We start from the raw sequence: 11,455 nt of genomic DNA on the forward strand, positions 1-11,455 counted from the left end.
CCCTTTTGAACACCGGGCGAAGGTTCAATTTTCATAGATAACCGTAAATGTATTTAAGGACCATGAAAAACTTTTGAGACCATCTCTCGGGTAAATTTTCATTTTGGAAATTATTTCTGACAGACCCTAAATATTCATAACATATATATACAGAATTGTTTACAAGGGTTAGAAAATACTTCTGAAAAGGTCATCTTGTTCGGTAGCATGTATTTTATCTTTCAACGCATGAACATCGGCTGTCCGCATTCTATTTTGTAGAAAATATCAAACTTCATTTTCAAACATATCTTTTATCTAAATTTGTTTTTGTTGTATATTTAACATATTTACCTAGGTATTCCGGGAAATGAAAATTGATTAACTTATATATACTTTTTTTTTTAATATTGCAGTTTTTGTCATTTTGATAGCTCTACTTTCACTTTCATTTTGCAACTTTTGCATTTTTTAAAGTTGATACTTGAAACTTGTTTATTTGCCTAAACGCCTTCTTCTACATATAAAAAACATATTCAGTGGCGTTGTACAATAATGATAATAAAGCAACAATTATTACATTGATACCTGTGCAAGCCGTCAAAGCTAGAATGCACAACATAATATAATACTACATTATTTACAGAAATACATTATCCTTCTGTCAGTGATATTTAAAAAATGACAGATATAAAATAAAATATATCGACAAAACAACGCTTATGGATCATTGCTGTACTATGAATATAATTTAAAAATAATGTAAAGTAATCCCTGAAGAAATGAGTTTTCAAATGTTTCTTAAATATGTTCACTGACACACCTTGTCTTAAGTTCAAAGGCAGTTCATCCTAGAGCTAAGGTTCTACAGTGCTGAAACTTCTGTCACTGAAGGTCAAGGTTTCTCTAGTTGTAAGGAACAACATAGAAACTTACCGATGATTCTGAATATCGCAGTGTGCGTTTTGGGACATTGCAAATTCAACCTTATGCACAACAAAAATATTTCTCTACTTTTAACTTCTTGTCTTACTGTTGTAAAATACCACATACAGAAGTATTGCTCCAAGGTATATGCGAACTCAGGTGTTAATCTGTTTTGGTCCATCAAGAACTCTTCAAATTTTCAAGTATAATTACTTATAATTTTTCTACTCTTTATACTAATTTACCACATAATCTTATTACAAAAAAAAAACAACTGGTAACTTTAAATGAGAAAACATTTGCATGAGAAAACGTTTATTACCTGGCATGCAATGAAACTAGAACATTCTTTTCTAACAGAAAATTTAAGAGATACAACCTATGGAGTTGTGGTCAGGTTTGTGAAGCTCTAAGGTTTCTATTAGATAACATATTTATCAAATTTGGCAATAAAACTTTCAGACAAGTAATTGGTATCCCGATGGAAATTAACTGCGCCCACTCATTGCTGATTTATTTTTATACTGCTATGAACGGGATTTCATGCTTAGTTTATCCACTGAGACACAATTTGAAATTATTGAAGCTTTTGGCGGAACCTCGAGGTATTTTGATGATATTTTAGATATGGACAACCTATATTTTTCAGAAATGGTGAAACACATTTACCAAAAAGAGTTACAGCTTAATAAGGCGTATACTTAAGATTTAGAAGCGTCATTTTGGACTTGAATTTAACAATTGTGAATAATAATCTAGAAACGAAAATATATGATAAAAGAGACGATTTTAGTTTTGAAATTGTCAACTTCCCCCACCATGATGGAGATGTCCCTCGAGCAACATCATGCGGTGTCTATATTTCACAACTTATTCGTTTTGCAAGAGCTTGCTCAAAGACAGCGGATTTTAATGATAGAAATCTTCATATTACCAAAATATTATTACAACAGGGTTACCGTTATCATAAGCTACGGAAAGCTTTCAGTAAATTATACTACATATCGTCCGAAATGTTAAAGAAATATAATACTAACATAAAAACTCTTTTAAAACTTGGACTTACACACCCTGAATACTAAAGAAATGTAATTTATTATTTTAATCAGATATTTGTAAAATGTGTTAAAAAGTTTATCAAAAAAGGATATGATGCGAAAATTGTGAAGCACAGTGCATGTTTGGTGATTGACCCCTCTACAGTTAATCGCTACGCTTTCCTATTTGATGGTGCGATGACTAATAAAGTGTAAGACTCCATGTTGCTTTTCTACTAACTCCTGCATAAAACGAATGGAATGAGTGGAATTTTGTCTTGCAGCTTCCTTAGTCGTGCCCTTAAAATTTAGGCTCTTGGTACTTTGACTTCAGACAAGTTGTTGAGTACATTGGTGTAATTATACCTTAGATTTACCTTAATTTTATGTTTTACTTAATATGATATGGTATTTTGTTCGCTAATTTTAGAGCCTTTCTTAGCCGGGATTTTATTTACATTGTGATGTCTAACTTGTTGAATTTAGGGTTAGTACGAGGTTGGCATGCCCTACACGCGTTTAAACCCCCAGTTTCCTTTATATAGGTTACTGACCGTTCCAAGGCGGTACCCCTATTTTCAACTTGTTTTCTGTATGTATTTTGTGTTGCGTAGGTTGCCTTGTTTGTTGTTAGCGTTTCTTTCCTCATTCTCCGCACTAGCCCTTTCTCCCCCATCTTTTCCCCTTGCAATTGCCCTCCTTTGTTTTGGCATCCCCTTCACCTTTACTATGAGTAAGTTATTGTGCCCACCTTAATTTTGGCTGCCGAAATCCTAAGGCGGTGCCCGATTGTTGTTTTTTCCAGCTTATATTTGTGCGTTTGTGTGCTTGTGAGTCTGTGTGACTTGGGCTGTGCCATGCATAATTGTTATATCTTACTTGTCTGTTTATCTGGTTGTGTGTGGGTGCGTGTGTTTGTCTTTGGTACATGAATGTCTGCGCTATTGTGTTTTACGTTGTAGTGTAACTGTGATTAAGGAACGTAGCATTCCCTTTGTATATTCATCCTTGTTCTACTTTCCCCTTCAACCCCCTCCCCCACCCTTCTTCCTACCCCTTACCCATTCCTCCCACTCTATTTATATTTTGCATAAAATTAAAATGTATTTGTTGGATTTTTGAAGCAACACGTATGTAGTATTTTTCCGTTACAGCTTCAACAAAAATTTTTGTTGTGAGCCTTTTTTGCAAATGCGTGGCTCTGAGGCTGAGTCTGTGGTGCTCTGTGCTTCCGAGAAATCTACCCATATACTATTATCTTTACTAGACAACAGATCAATCAGTTATTGTGGGGCATTACCAACAGAACAGTTGTACATATAAGAAAACATCTTAGAGGTAATTCTTGCATTGTTGGGTAACTAGTGCAGATCATACAATGCCTGTTTTTTCCAACTTATATTTGTGCGTTTGTGTGCTTGTGAGTCTGTGTGACTTGGGCTGTTCCATGCATAGTTGTTATATCTTACTTGTCTGTTTATCTGGTTGTGTGTGGGTGCGTGTGTTTGTCTTTGGTACATGAATGTCTGCGCTATTGTGTTTTACGTTGTAGTGTTACTGTGATTCATCCTTGTTCTACTTTCCCCTTCAACCCCCTCCCCCACCCTTCTTCCTACCCCTTACCCATTCCTCCCACTATTTATATTTTGCATAAAATTAAAATGTATTTGTTGGATTTTTGAAGCAACACGTCTGTAGTATTTTTCCGTTACAGCTTCTTTTTGTTGTGAGCCTTTTTTGCAAATTCGTGGCTCTGAGGCTGTGTTTGTGGTGCTCTGTGCTTCCGAGAAATCTACCCATATACTATTATCTTTACTAGACAACAGACCAATCAGGTATTGTGGGGCATTACCAACAGAACAGTTGTACATATAAGAAAAAATCTTAGAGGTAATTCTTGCCTTGTTGGGTAACTAGTGCAGATCATACAATGCCTGTTTTGAACTATAACACCTATTGTAAACGAGAATAATTTTAACACACATTCTGGATACGTTGTAATGTACTAAAGTCGTTCTGGGTGATTTCATAAAGAATAATGTTGCAATAATTCAAGTAGGAACTCACTAATGAGAGAACTAAGACCTCTGTGGCTTCTTTAGTTAAATATTTCCAAATAGTTTTGTTTGTTGGATTAAACGTCGCACCGACACATGATAGGTCATATGGCGACGTTCCAGTTTTAAAGGTGGAGGAAGACCCCAGGTGCCCCTCCGTGCATTATTTCATCACGAGCGGGCACCTGGGTAGAACCACCGACCTTCCGTAAGCCAGCTGGATGGCTTCCTCACATGAAGAATTCAACTCCCCGAGTGAGGCTTGATCTTAAAATAGTTCAACATTGCAGTTTGACACTTTCTTTTCACATGCTCCTTGAAAGTTAGTGTCTTCGAGAAAAACGCCTAAATATCTGATACAATTCTGTAATTCAATTTTAATACTATATATGTCAATTCCTTTGGTTTCACTTGTGGGCGACTGCCAAACATGATAAACTCTGTTTTAGATGCATTCATTTTCGATTCATTTTTAGCTCGACTATTCAAAGAATTGGTAGAGCTATTGAACTTACCCATGCTTCGGCGTCTGCGACCCACCGGCATCCCGATTTGATTTAAACTTTTTAAAGAATTTGTATGTACGATGGTATCTCAGTATCTCAGTAGCCACTTATGGGAATGGATTTGAACTTCACACGATTAATATTCACTGTGACAAACTAAATTACATTGCACAGGTTCCATAACTCTATTTTTCTTTTTTACGACTCAGAAATGTTTGAATAAGGTTTTATATGTAAGCTGGTATCTCAGTATCCACTGACTGGAACTGATTGAAACATAACATACTTGTTTACTGTGATGATCTGATATGCAGTCCTCAGACTCCATAAAAACAAAGACAAATATCAAACAGGAAATGCCACGTACCAAAAACGCAGCCTCCCCAAAACGAAACCCACAGCACGCAGACGTGCACACCACACACACACACACACACACACACACACACACACACACACACACACAAAGCCAACACATGAGGACAAAACGAACAAATAAAGGAACACAGTGGGGCAACTCTACTTTGTATTGTAACAATAGTATGTCCCTTTTTCGACTTAGCAGATTTTAGTTAAGTTTTTGTATGTAAGCTGGTATCTCAGTTACCCACAAATGGGAACGGATTGAAACTTCACACACTTGTTCACTGTGATGATCTGACATGCAGTGCACAGGTTCCATAACTCTACTTAGCATTTTACAGATTAATGCTCCTTTTTCGAAATAGCAGTTTTTGATTACGTTTTTATATGTAAGCTGGTATCTCAGTACTCACTAATGTGAAAGGAATGAACATTCAGACACTTTTCCATTATCATGAGCTGATATGCATTGTACAGATTCCATAACCCTGTTCTGCAATTTTACAAAGTTATGTCCCTTCTTCGACTCTTATATTCATTCAATGGACAAGGCTGTTAAATTGTCGAGCATTGCTATCCTCCGACGGCTCTTGTTGTTCATCCAATATCCGATAACAATAGCACAATCTTGGAGATCGTGAATTGCAGCCTCTTGAGCCTACGTGGTCGCAAGTACGAACTAATCCACTCAAATGCTAAACCACGAATGCTATATTGGATGTTCAACACATCAATCAGAATTCCATAAAGCAAATCGTTTACAAGTCTGAGTAGAGCAGATTCACATAAGTGGAACTGTCTATTAGCGGACTGGTTCTTTTGGAAGAGGTTATGCTTATAAACATTGACATTTTTAAAATGCACATTGTTCGTAACACTTTCAACTCCCGAGTACCTGGAGAAATATGTTAGACACACAATAGTCATAAAAGTAAGGACAAAATGCTTTTGAAACAGAAGCTTGATATCTTCTACACGGAGTGCATGTGCTATAGGACAAAATGTGCTGTTCAATAAAGAATAGTCTGTCTTGAAAGTTTCCTCTGCTTATCATGAACAGTTTGGTATATTCTTTATGATAAAACTTATGAATATGTGATGTCTTCTTCTTCTTCTCGTTTGCGATTACACTGTCAGACCAGTGGCCTCGATGAAACATACAGTTTCTGGTGGATTGAGGTATGTATCGGCCAAGTCGCAGCTCGCTCCTGGTCATGCCTTTTACATATCTGAAGTGTATGCTCCGCAGTCTGATCTTCTTCACCACATGGACAAGTTGGCGATGAGGCAAGTCTGTATTTCTTGTACATGTGAGCAATGAGCTTGTTGTGACCTGAGTGAAGCCTGACCATCATCATTTGTTCAGACCGATCAAGGAGATGAAAAGCATTTTCCTCCATCCTTGCTCTCGTTAGTGCCTTGATGATGGTGACTTTCTCCTTATAACTCAGGTTCTGTTGGTTGTTCTGACTGAGCTCCCAGCTTAACCAGTTTGTCTGCCTCTTCATTGCCTGCAAGTCCACAATGGGATGGAATCCACTGAAGTGCTACTTTGCAGGTTATACTCAGGCTCTGCATTCTCCTGGCCAGCTGCGGAGCTTTATTGTTGGTGAGAGCTTCCATACAGACAGTGCATCTGTAGACGGCTGAGGAGCTTTCTTCTGCCAAGTCTTCAACCACTGAGACGGCCTTCATGAGTACTTCAGTCTCTGCCTTGTAATTGCTGCAGTGTTTTCCTGTGGCTGCATGTAGTGTTTCTCTCTTGCCAGATGTGTATTGAATGAAAATTCCTGCTCCTCCATCTTTGATGGCGCATGTGGCTGATCCGTCTGTACAGACATGAGTCCATGGTTCCGGAAGATAGTCTTCATTGATCATAGCAAGTGTGAGGCTCTTCCGAATGCCTTCATCCTCTTGCTTCCCGAGGTCAAGACGAGGAACAGCAAGTCTCACAATCACTGAGGACAGATCATTCGGTAGTGGGTTTATAATGTCTTCACTACCTGGGGGAGTCGTTGGTATGCTCAGCTCAGTTTTGAACTCTCGGTTGAGTTTCTTTGCCTTCTGAACAAAGCTGCTACGTTTGAGCCGAATTTTGGTGTAGCCATCTAGCTTTGCTTTTATGTGATGGTCTTGAAAAGACCTGAACTTCACTGCTTGAAGCAGGACCTTTGCATGTCTCTTGTCTTGTAGCGGCTGTGTGCCTGTTAGCATCTCCATGAAGGAGATTGGTGTAGGCTTTGTAGCACCTGTCATGATCCGCAGTGCTTGGTTCTGAACCTTGTCTAAAGCCTCTTGGTTAGTTTTGGCAGTAGTGGACCAGGCTGAGCTATACTCTAAATGGGGTCTCACTGTTCCATGATATACTGTCTTGAGTATTCGCTCATTTGCTACCCATGTTGTTCCAGTAAGTTTGCGCATCATGGCAAGCTTCCTACGGGCCTTCCCTTCTGCTTGACTAAGGAGGGGCTTCCAGGTTAGCCGTTTGTCAAAGGTCACTCCAGGGTATTTTGCCTCGTCTGCTTCAATCAGCGAAGTATTTCCCATCTTGATTTCACCCGCCCTCTGCTTTGACGACAGGGAGAATAGTGTGGTGGGCGATTTCTCTGTATTGATCGATACACACCAATCTTCAGCCCAAGCTGAAAGCTTGTTGATGCTTCTTGCATCCTGTATGTCGCTGTAGATGCATGTTCTTCCTTACACCATAACACCAGATCGTCAGCGTAGAGAGCAGCCTTAACTCCTTTCGGTAGTTCAGACACCAGATCATTGATGAAAAGCAAGAAGAGTATAGGGGATAAGACTCCGCCTTGTAGGACACCATGACGCAACAGGAACTTCCTACTGCTGGCATGTTCTAAACTGACTCTTGCTCTCCTGTTGTGAAGGTATGACTTAATCCCCCTCAGCATGTGACCTCCTACTCCAGTCCTGATCTGTTTGACGAGGAGTCCATCAGTCCAGACTTTGTCAAACTCTCTCTCTCTGCAGATCAATTCATGCTTTTCTTCCATGCACGACTTTCTGCTCTTGGAAAGCGTCCTCTATCTCTTGCGATAGATAAGTGGTCTGATCCTCAGTGGAGAGGAATTGTCTGAAGCCAGCTTGTTGCGATCCGAATAGGTTGTTAGTCTCCATGTACCACTTCAGGCGTACATTCACAATCAATTTTCTCCATGGTCTTTCCAACACAGCTGGTAAAGCTGATTGGGCGATAGCTTGCAGCCTTCTTTGGATCCTTTCCTTTCTTGTGGATGGGGATCATGACTGCCTCTTTCCATATCTGTGGAAGCAGTTCTTGTATCCAGCTGTAGTTGTAAATTTCCAGGAGTTTGCAAATTGCTGCAGTGCCTAGATGGGTCAGCATTTCATTTGTGACTCTATCTGGTCCAGGAGACTTCTTTGTCTTCAACTGCCTAAGAGCTGTCTGTAGCTCATGCAGTAAAGACTCTGCTTCATGCATTCGTGTCACTTAGCTTGTCTGCCTTTTCTTTTTTTTTCTCTTCGGGCTTCCCTTTGCCGTTCCTTGTTGATTGGAATGTTGGAAACATCTTTGGAGTTAGAGGCAAAAGTGTTTGCCGCTTGTGTACCCGTCAACAATTCACCATTCTCTTCCAAAGTTACTGAGCCTCGTCCTGTTTCTTCATCGTTCAGTTGTCTCGTCAATCTCCACAGCTTTTGGCCATCTCGCTCTAGGTTGAGCGAGGCTGTTTTGTTTCTCCAGCTCTTCCTCTGTGCTTCCCGTTTGTGCCTGAGGAATTTGTCCTTGACTCGCTGTAGAGAGAGGTTACTTTCTTGTGAGGGATTGTTTTCTGCTTCCTCCCTGGCTTCTGATAACTTTTCCTGTAGATTCTCCAACTCATCACTCCAGTGGGGCTTACAGTCCTTTCTTGCTCCCCTTGGAATGGCGCTTAACAGCCTTAAGTATACTGGCGTTAAAGTCTTTGACAACCCGGTTGATGTCTCTACCTTCCACTCTAATGTCTTTACAGAGCTCATCACTCAGACTTTGGTATAAGGTCTACCTGGCCTTCTTGTAGTTCCATCTGGGGATGTTAGGTAAAGTAAAGGCTATATGGTCCATAGCAAGTTGGACTGGGCGATGGTCGCTACCGCCTAGTTGTTCATCGACTTCCCGCTTGACATGTCCATGTATGTCATCAGTACATAAAGCAAGATCAGGGGTTGATGTTGTTCGCCAGCTTCTGGAGTAAAAAGTTGGGGATCATCTGGCTTGTTGATGAGGTTTAGCTTATTATCATCTTGCCATGTCTCCACTTCCTCTCCACGTTTATCCAGGTGGTCATATCCCCAGCTTGTGGGTGACTGTTAAAAGTCTCCTACAATGATGAAACTGGTTTCATCAGTTGTAACTTTGTCAAGGGACAGAGCTTTGTCACCTCGAGAGTATATATTCACAAGTTTCATGTTGAACTCGTTCTTTCTGAGGCTCAGAACTTGGAACTCGGAGTCATCCATACGCGTGTTGATCTGGACAGCGATGATGTTATTCCTGACCAATGTCATGATGCCTCCTTTTCGTCTGCCAAATCTGTCACAGCGAAAACACTGGTATCCACTGACTTTGAAGGATTTCTCTGGCTGTAGGTGAGTTTCCTGAATGCATCAGACATTGATGTCTTTCTCATGGAGGATATGATCAAGTTCAGCTTTTTTGTTGAAGACAATCTTCGCATTCCAATGCATCAGCCTGAAAGGTTGATGCGGATTGGTTCTTCTCCTTGGTATGTTCCTCCTTCTTCTCTTTGCATATTGTGGATTGAAGGAGGGACCCCCAGTAGCTGTGGGTGGACTCTGTCGAGGCTCAGAGCCAGGCACTGAATCCCCCTGGAGGGGCCTCAGAGATTCAGCACCGCATTGTTGAATACCGGATGGCTGTGTAGTCATAGCGATATTGCATGGTGCTGTGGTTCGTTAAGAGAGTGCCAATGGCCTAGCACCTCTGTCTTCAACTCTCTAGGTTTCTTTCGGGGTTATCTCACCCTAAGTTCCGAGTTAAAACCCTATCCTGGGAACACAGGAGCTATTTGTCCCATAACTGGGGGTCTGTTCATAGGCACCAGGGCGTGTCCACACACCGGTGGGCCTGGCATGCCACATGTCTGGGGGCAGACCTCCTCCGAGTCCCCTGCAGTTCGGCCTGAGGCCGCAAGGTTCTCAGTTACCGTGTGGCACCAACTGGGAGGCACTGCAAAAGGGCTTGTCTGCAGAGAGGCTATGTACTGGCAGGGAAGACTTAGGCACTCGGCTCCTTGTTCACCAGAAGGCTAACCAGCGGCGGAGGCTGAAAGCGGAAGGTGACAATCACACAACACATAGCACACCACACTTGACGCCTCAGCAGACCAATGCACAACGAATATGTGGTGTAAAAATTAAATTAAAAATTCACCTGAGGGGTTGTTTCATAGGACTTTACAAGACCTTAATAGTGCAATTGTTTGTTTTAAGGAATCATAGCTTTGATTTTGAGAAGTATCAATTTGTAAGTTTTTACTTAATTTCTCAATCCGTACACTAAATAAGTGTTCATACTCAAAATAACTCGTATGCAAAATTTTCATTCTTGAAAATGTTCCTAGATTTACCAAATTTTCAGATAATGTACAGATTTTTGGGTATTGTCATGTTTATAATAACATGCAATGAAAACAGTCGTTTACAAACTTTCAGTATATGCTTTGGTAGTGTTGTTGATGTGTGGGCACCGGTTATGAATATCTAAAACATGTTTCTAGTCTGTGGTTAGGCCGGCATCAGTCGTTGAAGTCATTAAAATGTAAAGCACTTGGCCATAAAATCAATCCTCTTTAAAAGCACTTTCTGAAAAAAAAATATTGCAATGTCTCTAACCTCTGACTCTAACTGTTGAGATGAGCCTAGAGAGAAAATGGTTTTCTTTGAAAATATTAGTGTCAGTATGAAGAAAGAATAAACTTTATTACAGATAACTTAATCTCAACAGACTTTGAAAGTCTAAGACTAGTTTGTGATAATTAAAAATTGTACCGTAAAATGTCATCACTTATAAAAAACAATACATTAAGTTTTCGTGTCATGTTTTTATGCAAGAATATCGACAATACACGTGTGTTTTTGAGACCTAGTCCCACAAACATTCCCGCGGGCTTCTGCAGACGTAATTATACAAAACATATGTATTATAATATACCCATTTTAAAACACTTTAAGTTTCAATGGAATCTGAAACGTCAATATTTTTATATTGACGTTCAATTTCATACTGGATACGTGTCGTTAATTGTGACGTCAGTTTCATGCAAGTCGTTAGTGTAGTACGTGTATGTGATAAAAAAAGGTTATTAGATTTGCATCGAGAAATACGCACTCGTTCTTTGCGGATTGATATTGTGCTCCTAAATTCGCGCAATATTTCCGCTGCAGATCTCATGCATATTTCTAAATACAAATCTAAAAACCTATACAGGGCAACCTCTGTAGAGCAACACCCTATGGGAGATACAAATATTGACTGTTATTTATCAACCAGTCATGGTCGGATTACAGGTAAGAGCTTCTAAATCAATAAAAAATAAACACG

Source organism: Mercenaria mercenaria, chromosome 10, assembly GCF_021730395.1.
Source record: "Mercenaria mercenaria strain notata chromosome 10, MADL_Memer_1, whole genome shotgun sequence".
NCBI classification, from domain to species: domain Eukaryota; kingdom Metazoa; phylum Mollusca; class Bivalvia; order Venerida; family Veneridae; genus Mercenaria; species Mercenaria mercenaria.